Below are 8,804 nucleotides of genomic sequence, written 5' to 3' on the forward strand. Positions count from 1 at the left end.
AAAGGTAGAATGTTATGATTCAATGGATTTTTGAAATACAAAGTTCAAAGTATTTAAAAATGAAAGTACAATATTATAATAAAGGAAACAATGATGTTATAATTAGATGAATTTTTCAAAATACTATGTCCTAGAAAAAAAATGAAAATTTTCAAAGCATTTAATCAAACGTCTAGTGTGCAAAAAAATTACTATGTAAGAAAATGTTATATTTAATAAGAGTCTAACGTGGTGGTCATTACTTGTATAATTGGGTAGATTTTAAAAGTACAACGCTATAATAGGAAGGAATGAAGGTAAGACACTGTAATAAGCAAATCATGAATGTTTGCAGTTAGCCCGTTAGCCCAAATTCCTATTATAAAAGATAATATACATACACTTTATGCGACTCATACGAAAGTAGTATAGATGATATAACACAAATTTCTAATCACAATCGGTTTTTAACATTTTCAAAGTTGAGAAACTCATCAACATAGTTCTTTATAGAAGGTGTTGCTGAAGCTGTTTCGAACATTGGTGACTATTCCTTAGTCAGGCCTGCAAAATTGATAATGTTTTCTCAAGTTGTGTTCATTATATTTTTTTTCTCAACTTGAAATGAAATCTTTTTTACTCCTTGCACAAATACACGATAATTAGTCAAAAGAATAATTTTATTTTAATAATATGACTATTCAAAATTCTTATTCCATACCTGTTCAAATACTAAAATTAATCAAAGATTTTACATAATATTAAAACGAAGTCATGCTTCTGCCCTGTTGATTTATATGCCTAATCCCCCAAATAGATCTCTCAACCAATGCTCTGCTAATAATACTTCATATATATATATATATATATATATATATATATATATATATATATATATATATATATATATATATATATATAGAGAGAGAGAGAGAGAGAGAGAGAGAGAGAGAGAGAGAGAACAAAAACAAACTTCCCTAAGAAATTGAAGTATAATTGGAAAATAACAATCGGTAGAGGCAAAAAAATGGAAATCAAATTAGTATATTACCAAATTATGTGACTAACATGTCTATGTTTTGAAGATCATTCAGTTTTTTTTTTCTTGTTTCTTGAGGAAGACCGGGGAAGACTGCATAAGTTCAGAAATATAATGATAACAAGTAGCAAATTCAATTTTAAAAAAATGGGCTAATCACTATTATGAGGTGTCTGTATCACAAAATAATCATATATTTTAAAAATGGTATTTCAATACGAAAAAATAACTATTATTTTGTGAAAGAGTTATTCCATTGGAATGGAATTAACCATTCCATTCCTTACATTAATTTATCATACCAAACACTACCAAAAGCTTACTGCTAAAGAGATTTTACCTTTTTTTTTTCATTGTTCCGTAGCTTGACATAATATTCCTTACTCGGGAGTACTTTGGTAAATTTGAAGGATCACAAGGAGGCAATGGGGGAAACACCGCCACCAAGAAGGAAAACCGACAGTAAAGTCTCTTGCTTCAGCATGAGGTCAAGATGACCGGAAACAAGCAGACTGCTTTAAGCCAAATGAGTGAACAAGGAAGCTGGCAGCCGCTGTCTGATGTATCCAACGACCATAAATCAAACTCTGTAAGCGGCCAGTGGGGAAAAGATATGTACAAGGAACTCAAATTTCTCAAAACAAGTGAAAACCTTTATATTCAAATCCAAAAAATTAGTTAAAGAGGTAAGTAATTGATTATTTAACCTAAAACATGCTGTAAGTATAGCAGATGAAGCAGAGATGAAACATGGATAGTGTGACCGGTGACATTATCACCTTAAATATGAACCATATGGCTTCATTAAGCATTATGCTCTCAAAATCAAATTCATCATATCTGCATTTCCAATACCAATTAAACTTTAAGAACTTGCACTCCTGTCAACAAGATATATAAACTATAATGCAAATCACCATCAAAGACATATACATAAAAATTTGTGCCTAACTTGCTAACCCAAAATCATGACAAATGTTTTAATATTTCATATTCTCATTTATCTATTACCGGTTTTACTCTTCCTAAACATAATCAAATACCAGATTGACCACAGGCAAAAAAAAAAAAAGATTAAAGATTAACAATCTAGTGCTTATAGTTTTCTCCATCCCCCTTTCTTTTTTAGTCTTTACCCCTTTTCAATCCAACACTTAAATGTTGCAAATTCATGTTCTTAATACTCCTTTCACTAACTCAATTATCATCCTCTCTGACCACTTCCCAGTGTCCTCAACAACGACAATACATGTTTTCCATCACACATCTTCTTCATCCCTATCTTATACACAAAGGAAAAAGACCTAGTGAAACAATCAAGGTCCAAGGATGATGTTCACCGAAAGAATTATAATCAATAAATTTGTTTCTAATGAAACAAATGAAAAGTAAAAGCTAATATCTCGTGCCTAAGTTGAGTGCAAGTGATGAACCATAGGAGTAACCAACACATTTAATTGTAACAAAGATTAAAGGTTTTGAAGAAGACCTGACACCACAGAAAAATGGTAAAAAAAATTTGAGCTTGATTACATAATAATATCCAAAACAATCAAAAAGTTATTATGAAGCTTTCAGAAAAGTTGTACTTTAGATGTATGTGGATTTACATGTTACCTGAGAGAGAAGGTTTGAGGAGAGCAATATACCTAGTGGTGTCCTGAATATTCAGCATCAGCAGATACCTGGGGACCTAGAAATTGTTGACAGACATCAAAATTAAACCCATAAGTTGTAAATGGTAAAGTTGAGATCAAAGAGGAAGAGACAAAAGAACAAGAAAAGATGGAATTAAAACACAAGTTGCAAACTTCCCCCTTGATTTCCAATTTGATACACAAATCATCAAAAACAAAAATAAACATTTTTAGGAACCCTAAAATTGAAAGAAGCATACTTTGGAGTAAAATCGATAAAAAAAATAGAGCTAAATAGAAAGACTCCAAGAAATTGGTGTATACGGAATAATTGTGGGGAGATGGAAATCTTATTTTCAATAAGAAGAATCAGGATAGAGGCGGTTCTCTAAGCAGGAGGTGTCATCAACAGAGAAAGCTAGAGAGGGTGAGTCAACCACAATAAAGCAAGGTGGCAGTCGAATGAGAAGTAGGACGTGGCAAGCAGCTCCGAGGGAAACCCTGCCACCAAGAAGGAAATTGTAACTGTGGTTGAAAAAAGAAGAATTACCTTTGAAATATGTCTACTACGCAAATGAACTGCACTCATTTAATTTTGAAGTCTCCAGCATGGCGTGAGGTGACCTAAAGCAAGAAGGCAACTATCATACCACATGACAGAGGCGTGCAGAGGTGAAATTGATTTTCCAAAGAAGATGATGATGGATTTTAAGAAGCTTATGTGCAAAACCAAAACATTAGTTGCAGTTTTTTTTTTTTTTTTTAAATAAAGAACAGAGAGATACCTGCCTCGATTGGGAAAGAGAAATAACAATTCAAAATTAGGTTCTGTATACATAGAGAAGCTTGAAGGCAGATGTGAATAATAGAAATTGAGGCGGTGGAAAGTGCAAGATAATGAGAATCTCACAAACTCATATGAACAAATAAGCTATGTTGGCTCCAAGATACAATCTTATGGAATCGTAGAAAAAAAAGAACAAGAAGAAGAAATTATGTGGGTACCTGATTCAAGGCTTTTTCTCTTTGCTAGGATGGAGTAATTAAACCGGTACCCAATAGAGTTAGGTTGATATTGCCTATTCTGTGGGTGAGTCGGTTGCAATCAATGAGATGTGTCGATTAAAGGAGATTCAAGAGTGGCAAGCATCATCGGGAGAAATGACACCGCCAACAAGGAAAACCCACCACCAAATATTCTTCATCATTGTGACGTCAGGTTGACCGGAAGCAAGCAGGATGGCTGCTGAAAACGATACCGATATTTGAAGTTAAAAGGAGTTTAAGCACATAAACAGGGAAGTTTCTCAATTGGAAGTGCGATATTTGAAGTTAAAAGGAGTTTAAGCACATAAACAGGGAAGTTTCTCAATTGGAAGTGTGAAAGAGGCTGCCAAACTGGAAAGAAAAACACTTCTTTCATTTACCCGACAATCAGCTAAATTTGGCATCAATTGGAAAAGAGAAATTAAATTGCCTCCTACCTTTTATTCCTATAATTATTTCTACCCATTAAAATTATGACAAATCACCATTCAATTTAATTATATTTGATATATTCCTAATATAGTGTTAATGATTTAGTTTAAAAAATATAGAAAGATGACACTTGTCATAATTTTATTGGGTAGGAACATTTGTAGGCATAAAAAGTAGGAATGAATTTAATTTCTCATTGGAAAAATCCTTTGTGTGTGTGGTTACCCTGTTCATCTATGGTCCTAAACCCAACCTCCAACAGATCATCTTCAATAATAAACCCAACAAAATGTAGTTTGATAGGGGGGAAATCGTTTGCACTTCACAACCATACCAAATTGGATGACGATCCCCAAACAATTCAACTTGGAGTAAAGCCCAGTAACACATTAAAGGGAATAAAGAAACTAAAATTAATGAAAAGAAACTTACCAGTTAGGATAACAGACGACAAACCCTGGAAGTAAGAAATAAAGTTTTGAAAACAAAAATGCAAAACAAATAATCAAAATAACTCTTTGATTAATTGGAAAATCACTCAAAACCAATGTTTTTACAATCTGTTCTCATAATCATAAACTCGATTATGGACACATATATATAGCCTAACATACCAACTTGTATTAGACTAGGAAACTTATGACCAACTTGCCATACACTAAACTTTCCATAAATTAGATTGCTTGGTCTCCAAGTCATCATCGACTTAGGATTCCAACAATCACCCCCGAATCTCTAAGTCCTTCTAGAGAATTCTTCAACCCGATCAACATCCTATTATCTTTTTTCACCACCCCAACGTCTTTATCAAGCTTGTTCTGAGAGCAACTTTCCACCTAACAACAAAACTAGGTCACGACCACATTTACCGTCTTCCGTCACTCGCAAAACGAACCGAATCAAAGTCACTCGCTTTGACGTCTTCTCGTCCGTTTATTTTGTGCATCCGGTTGGTCTCTCTCTACCTTAGAACCAGCCCGATCAAGAAAAACCGAGGCTGCTGTTGAGATGCTTCAACTCGTAATCAAAAACAATCCACACCCCCCTTAAAACGAACCCGGTTCCCGCTGCGTCTGCCCCATAGCGAAAGGCTACGGTATCCTTGAAACCGACTCTCAAACCGGCACAGTGTTCACCTCGCTCTGATACCAATTAAAGTTTTGAAAACAAGAATGCAAAACAAAATAACCAAAATAACTCTTTGATTAATTGGAAAATCACTCAAAACCAATGTTTTTACAATAAGTTCTCATAATCATAAACTCGATTATGGACACATATATATAGCCTAACATACCAACTTGTATTAGATTAGGAAACTTATGACCAACTTGCCATAAACTAAACTTTCCATAAATTAGATTGCTTGGTCTCCAAGTCATCATTGACTTAGGATTCCAACAAGAAAGACACGTTTAGCAATTTAGACCCAATTATATGGGTACCTGATTTTGATTTAGGGTTGTTGGCAGTCGATGGAGAAATCAGCCCGATACCTAATTGACATTAGTTTAAATCCTAAAAAACAACTAACCAGAGACATGAAATTATACGGACCTTATATAAAGAATAAAGATAAAGTCGGCTTGAAGAGGAAGTCAAATAAAGTAAGTGTGAAGAGGAAGTCAAGAGGGTGACTCATCCACAATCAGAGGGAGGTGGCAGTAAAAGGACATCCAAGAGTGGAAATCAGCTTTGGGAAACAACACCGTCAAGAAGAAAACCCCACCTCCAAGTCTTCCGCATCATCGTGAGGTTAGGCTGACCAGAAGCAAGCAGGCAAGATGCTTTCATCAGCAACCAAACGATGTCATTGCTGTAATCCCAATGTTTCATTAAACTGATGTGGGGCTAAAAGGAGTTTAAGCAGGCAAGCAACTTACTACCAAATGACCGAGACATGAGGAGTATTCGTTTGGAAGTTTCTCAGATACGTGGATAGCTTAATGTTGTAGAAAATGGTTTCATATATAGGTATATGATATATATATATATATATATATATATATATATATATATATATATATATATATATATATATATATATATATATATATATATGGATGGATGGTTCAAATAAAAATAGTAAATAGTGTGAAAACATAAAAACACTACTTTTATATTATTATTTAGAATATATAAATAATCACATGTTAAAACTAATATTAGAATTTACTACACTAATTCACACATACAAAAATTTATAATAGAATAATAAGATTTAATTAACATATAAATAATCAAACGTTAATATTCGCATTTGGATTACTTCAATAACACACACACACACACATATATCTATATATATATATATATATATATATATATATATATAACATTCATTATAGAATAATGTGACATCCCCATTTTTCTCGGTCAGAAAAGATCGATTTCGTTTATGCTTTATAAAAATCAAAGTTCTTCTTTTAATAAAAATGTTGCGGAGTTTATTTCCAGAAAAACATGATAAATACGTTATTGAAACATTTTCGAAGGAACGTATTTTATTCATTTCAAAACGTTTGGGATGTCATCGTTAATACAGAAACATAACCATAAACAGGACTTACATTTATTTACACTAGTGATCTACATCTCTTTAAATCTCTCAATGTAATGTGACTTCATATTAACACCTGTGATATAAATAAACTGAGTGGGTCAGGTTGAGAAACCTGGTGAGTACATAGGGTTTTCAACCCACAATAATATAATTATTATGTTTAAACACCAAACAATCAACCCAATTACTCATCCCCATTATCTTCTTTACTCTTAAGGATTTATCCTAAGAGTCATCTATCCTGCACTCGTTTATTCCGAAGTCCCTTACTTCCAGGGTTATAGGACTAGCACTAAATCCATAGATGCCAATGTTCGTTCGTAAAGCACTAATTCCATAACTGCTATAATATATTCATCGGGTACTAAATCCATAGCTACCAGTGTTTATCTAATAGGTACTAAGTTCATAGCTTCCAGTGTTTGTCCAATAGACACTAAGTCCATAGCTACCGATGTTATTTATTAGGCACTAAGTCTACAACTACCAATGTGTACTCACATCATCTTTTATCTCTCATCATTCATCTACCCATTTCATACCCAACATATTTGTATATATAAAATATGTATACAGTTTAAATCATTTAAAACATGTATAAACGTTCATCCAGCATAGACAGCAAGTATTCAGATAATATGCACACATAGTATGTAGTTTATATAAAATACTTCATATCGATGTGTAAGATGAAAGGGATCCTGCACTCACTTGAAAGGTGGTGACTTAGCACTCGGACAGCGCTTCGATACTCTCAAAACAATTTCCTTCGATAAAACCTAGTATCAACACCACTAGGGTTTAATCTAACGATAACCGCGACAAATCAATAGTCTGACTATTATTATTATCATATAAGTGTTAAATAACACTCAATATAATTCATAATAATAGCCCAAATAATTATTTTAAGGACCTAATAACATTCCTGTAATTATTTGAAAGCTATATTAAAAATTGCGTAAGCGTAGCACACTTACAAAGAATTTTATCGAAAACCAGAACTTATTTAGAGCAGCGTTTCGAAACCGAAAGGCTCCTTTTTCTTGGGACTCCGGGAGCCTCGGGGCTTCCTTAGGGTGCTAGGGGGTTTATCTAGGGTTTAGGAGGGTTTAGAGAACTTAGAGAGAGAAACTAGTGAGAGAAAGAATGAATTTTGGTGTGAAAAACTCGGAAATGCTCGCACCCTATTTATAGGCCGAGGACCATGGATTACGCTGGGCGTACTCCTCGGATAAGGCCACCAGCTCGGACCCAGCTGTCTTCGTACGTCGGATGGATAAGGGCGAGGGTACGCGGGGCGTACAGACTTCGGACGTTGGGCGTAATGCGAAGCGATGTGTCCTTCATCCGAAGCAAGCCGTGATTAGCAAGCGATGGTCAGGATTGAGCCACATCATCGGTCAAGCAACAGATTTCGCAAATTGCATTCTCGACTTCTAAATATCATAACTTTCGCATAAGAGCTCCATTTTCAACGTTCTTTATATCCACACGAAGGTGGGAATGTACTCTACAACTTTCTTTTAGACTCCGTTGGCTAATTTTGGCTCGATTTTAATTTTTATATTATTAATAGGCGGGACAGGGTTGGTCCGTTAAATTCTCATAACTTCTTCATCCGACGTCCGTTTTTGCCCAGCTTTTTCTCGTTACGCTACTATTAACGAGATCTTTGATTCTCGTTTAGGTCGTGTTGGCTAAAAACCGATCGATCTAACATTCGAATTTCGGGCTGTACACTGGTAATCCGAAACTTCGAAAAATCATAACTTCTTCATACGAAGTCAGATTTGGGCGTTCTTTTTATCGATGTTCTTAGTTTAACATATTCTACGACTTTCGTTTAGATCCGTAAGGCTAAATATCGCTCTATCATAAATTCACTATTTATGCTTCCGGGTATCGTGCCGGTTCCATCGCAAAACTTCAACGGGTCATAACTTCTTCGTTATAACTCGGATTTCGACATTCTTTATATGTACGAAAACCTTGTAACATATTATACAACTTGGTTAAGATTATTAATTCTAATTATCATTTTTATGAAAAGTTATTTTCGACCCTTATTGCCTCTAATTTGACTAACCCGGATCTGCGGGCGTTA

The 8,804-nt window shown here is 34.3% G+C and overlaps 1 long non-coding RNA gene across 3 annotated transcripts; it reads right to left on the reverse strand.

The window, feature by feature from the left end:
• Positions 1-283: 283 nt before the first annotated feature.
• LOC145041933 (uncharacterized) lies at positions 284-4,040 on the reverse strand. 3 transcript variants are annotated; one of them, XR_013680490.1, is made up of 5 exons: positions 3,661-4,040; positions 2,636-2,711; positions 1,359-1,858; positions 1,031-1,111; positions 284-543 (listed from the first exon to the last, which is right to left on the reverse strand). It is a non-coding gene; the product is annotated as an uncharacterized LOC145041933 (long non-coding RNA). The 3 variants fall into 3 exon arrangements; XR_013680491.1 differs by lacking the exon at positions 1,031-1,111 and adding an exon at positions 3,206-3,279; XR_013680489.1 differs by lacking the exon at positions 1,031-1,111 and having other exon boundaries at positions 3,661-4,039.
• Between the last annotated feature and the right edge of the window lie 4,764 nt (positions 4,041-8,804).

The sequence above is a fragment of the Lactuca saligna genome, chromosome 4, assembly GCF_052625555.1.
Source record: "Lactuca saligna cultivar CGN05327 chromosome 4, ASM5262555v1, whole genome shotgun sequence".
Taxonomy (NCBI): Eukaryota; Viridiplantae; Streptophyta; class Magnoliopsida; order Asterales; family Asteraceae; genus Lactuca; species Lactuca saligna.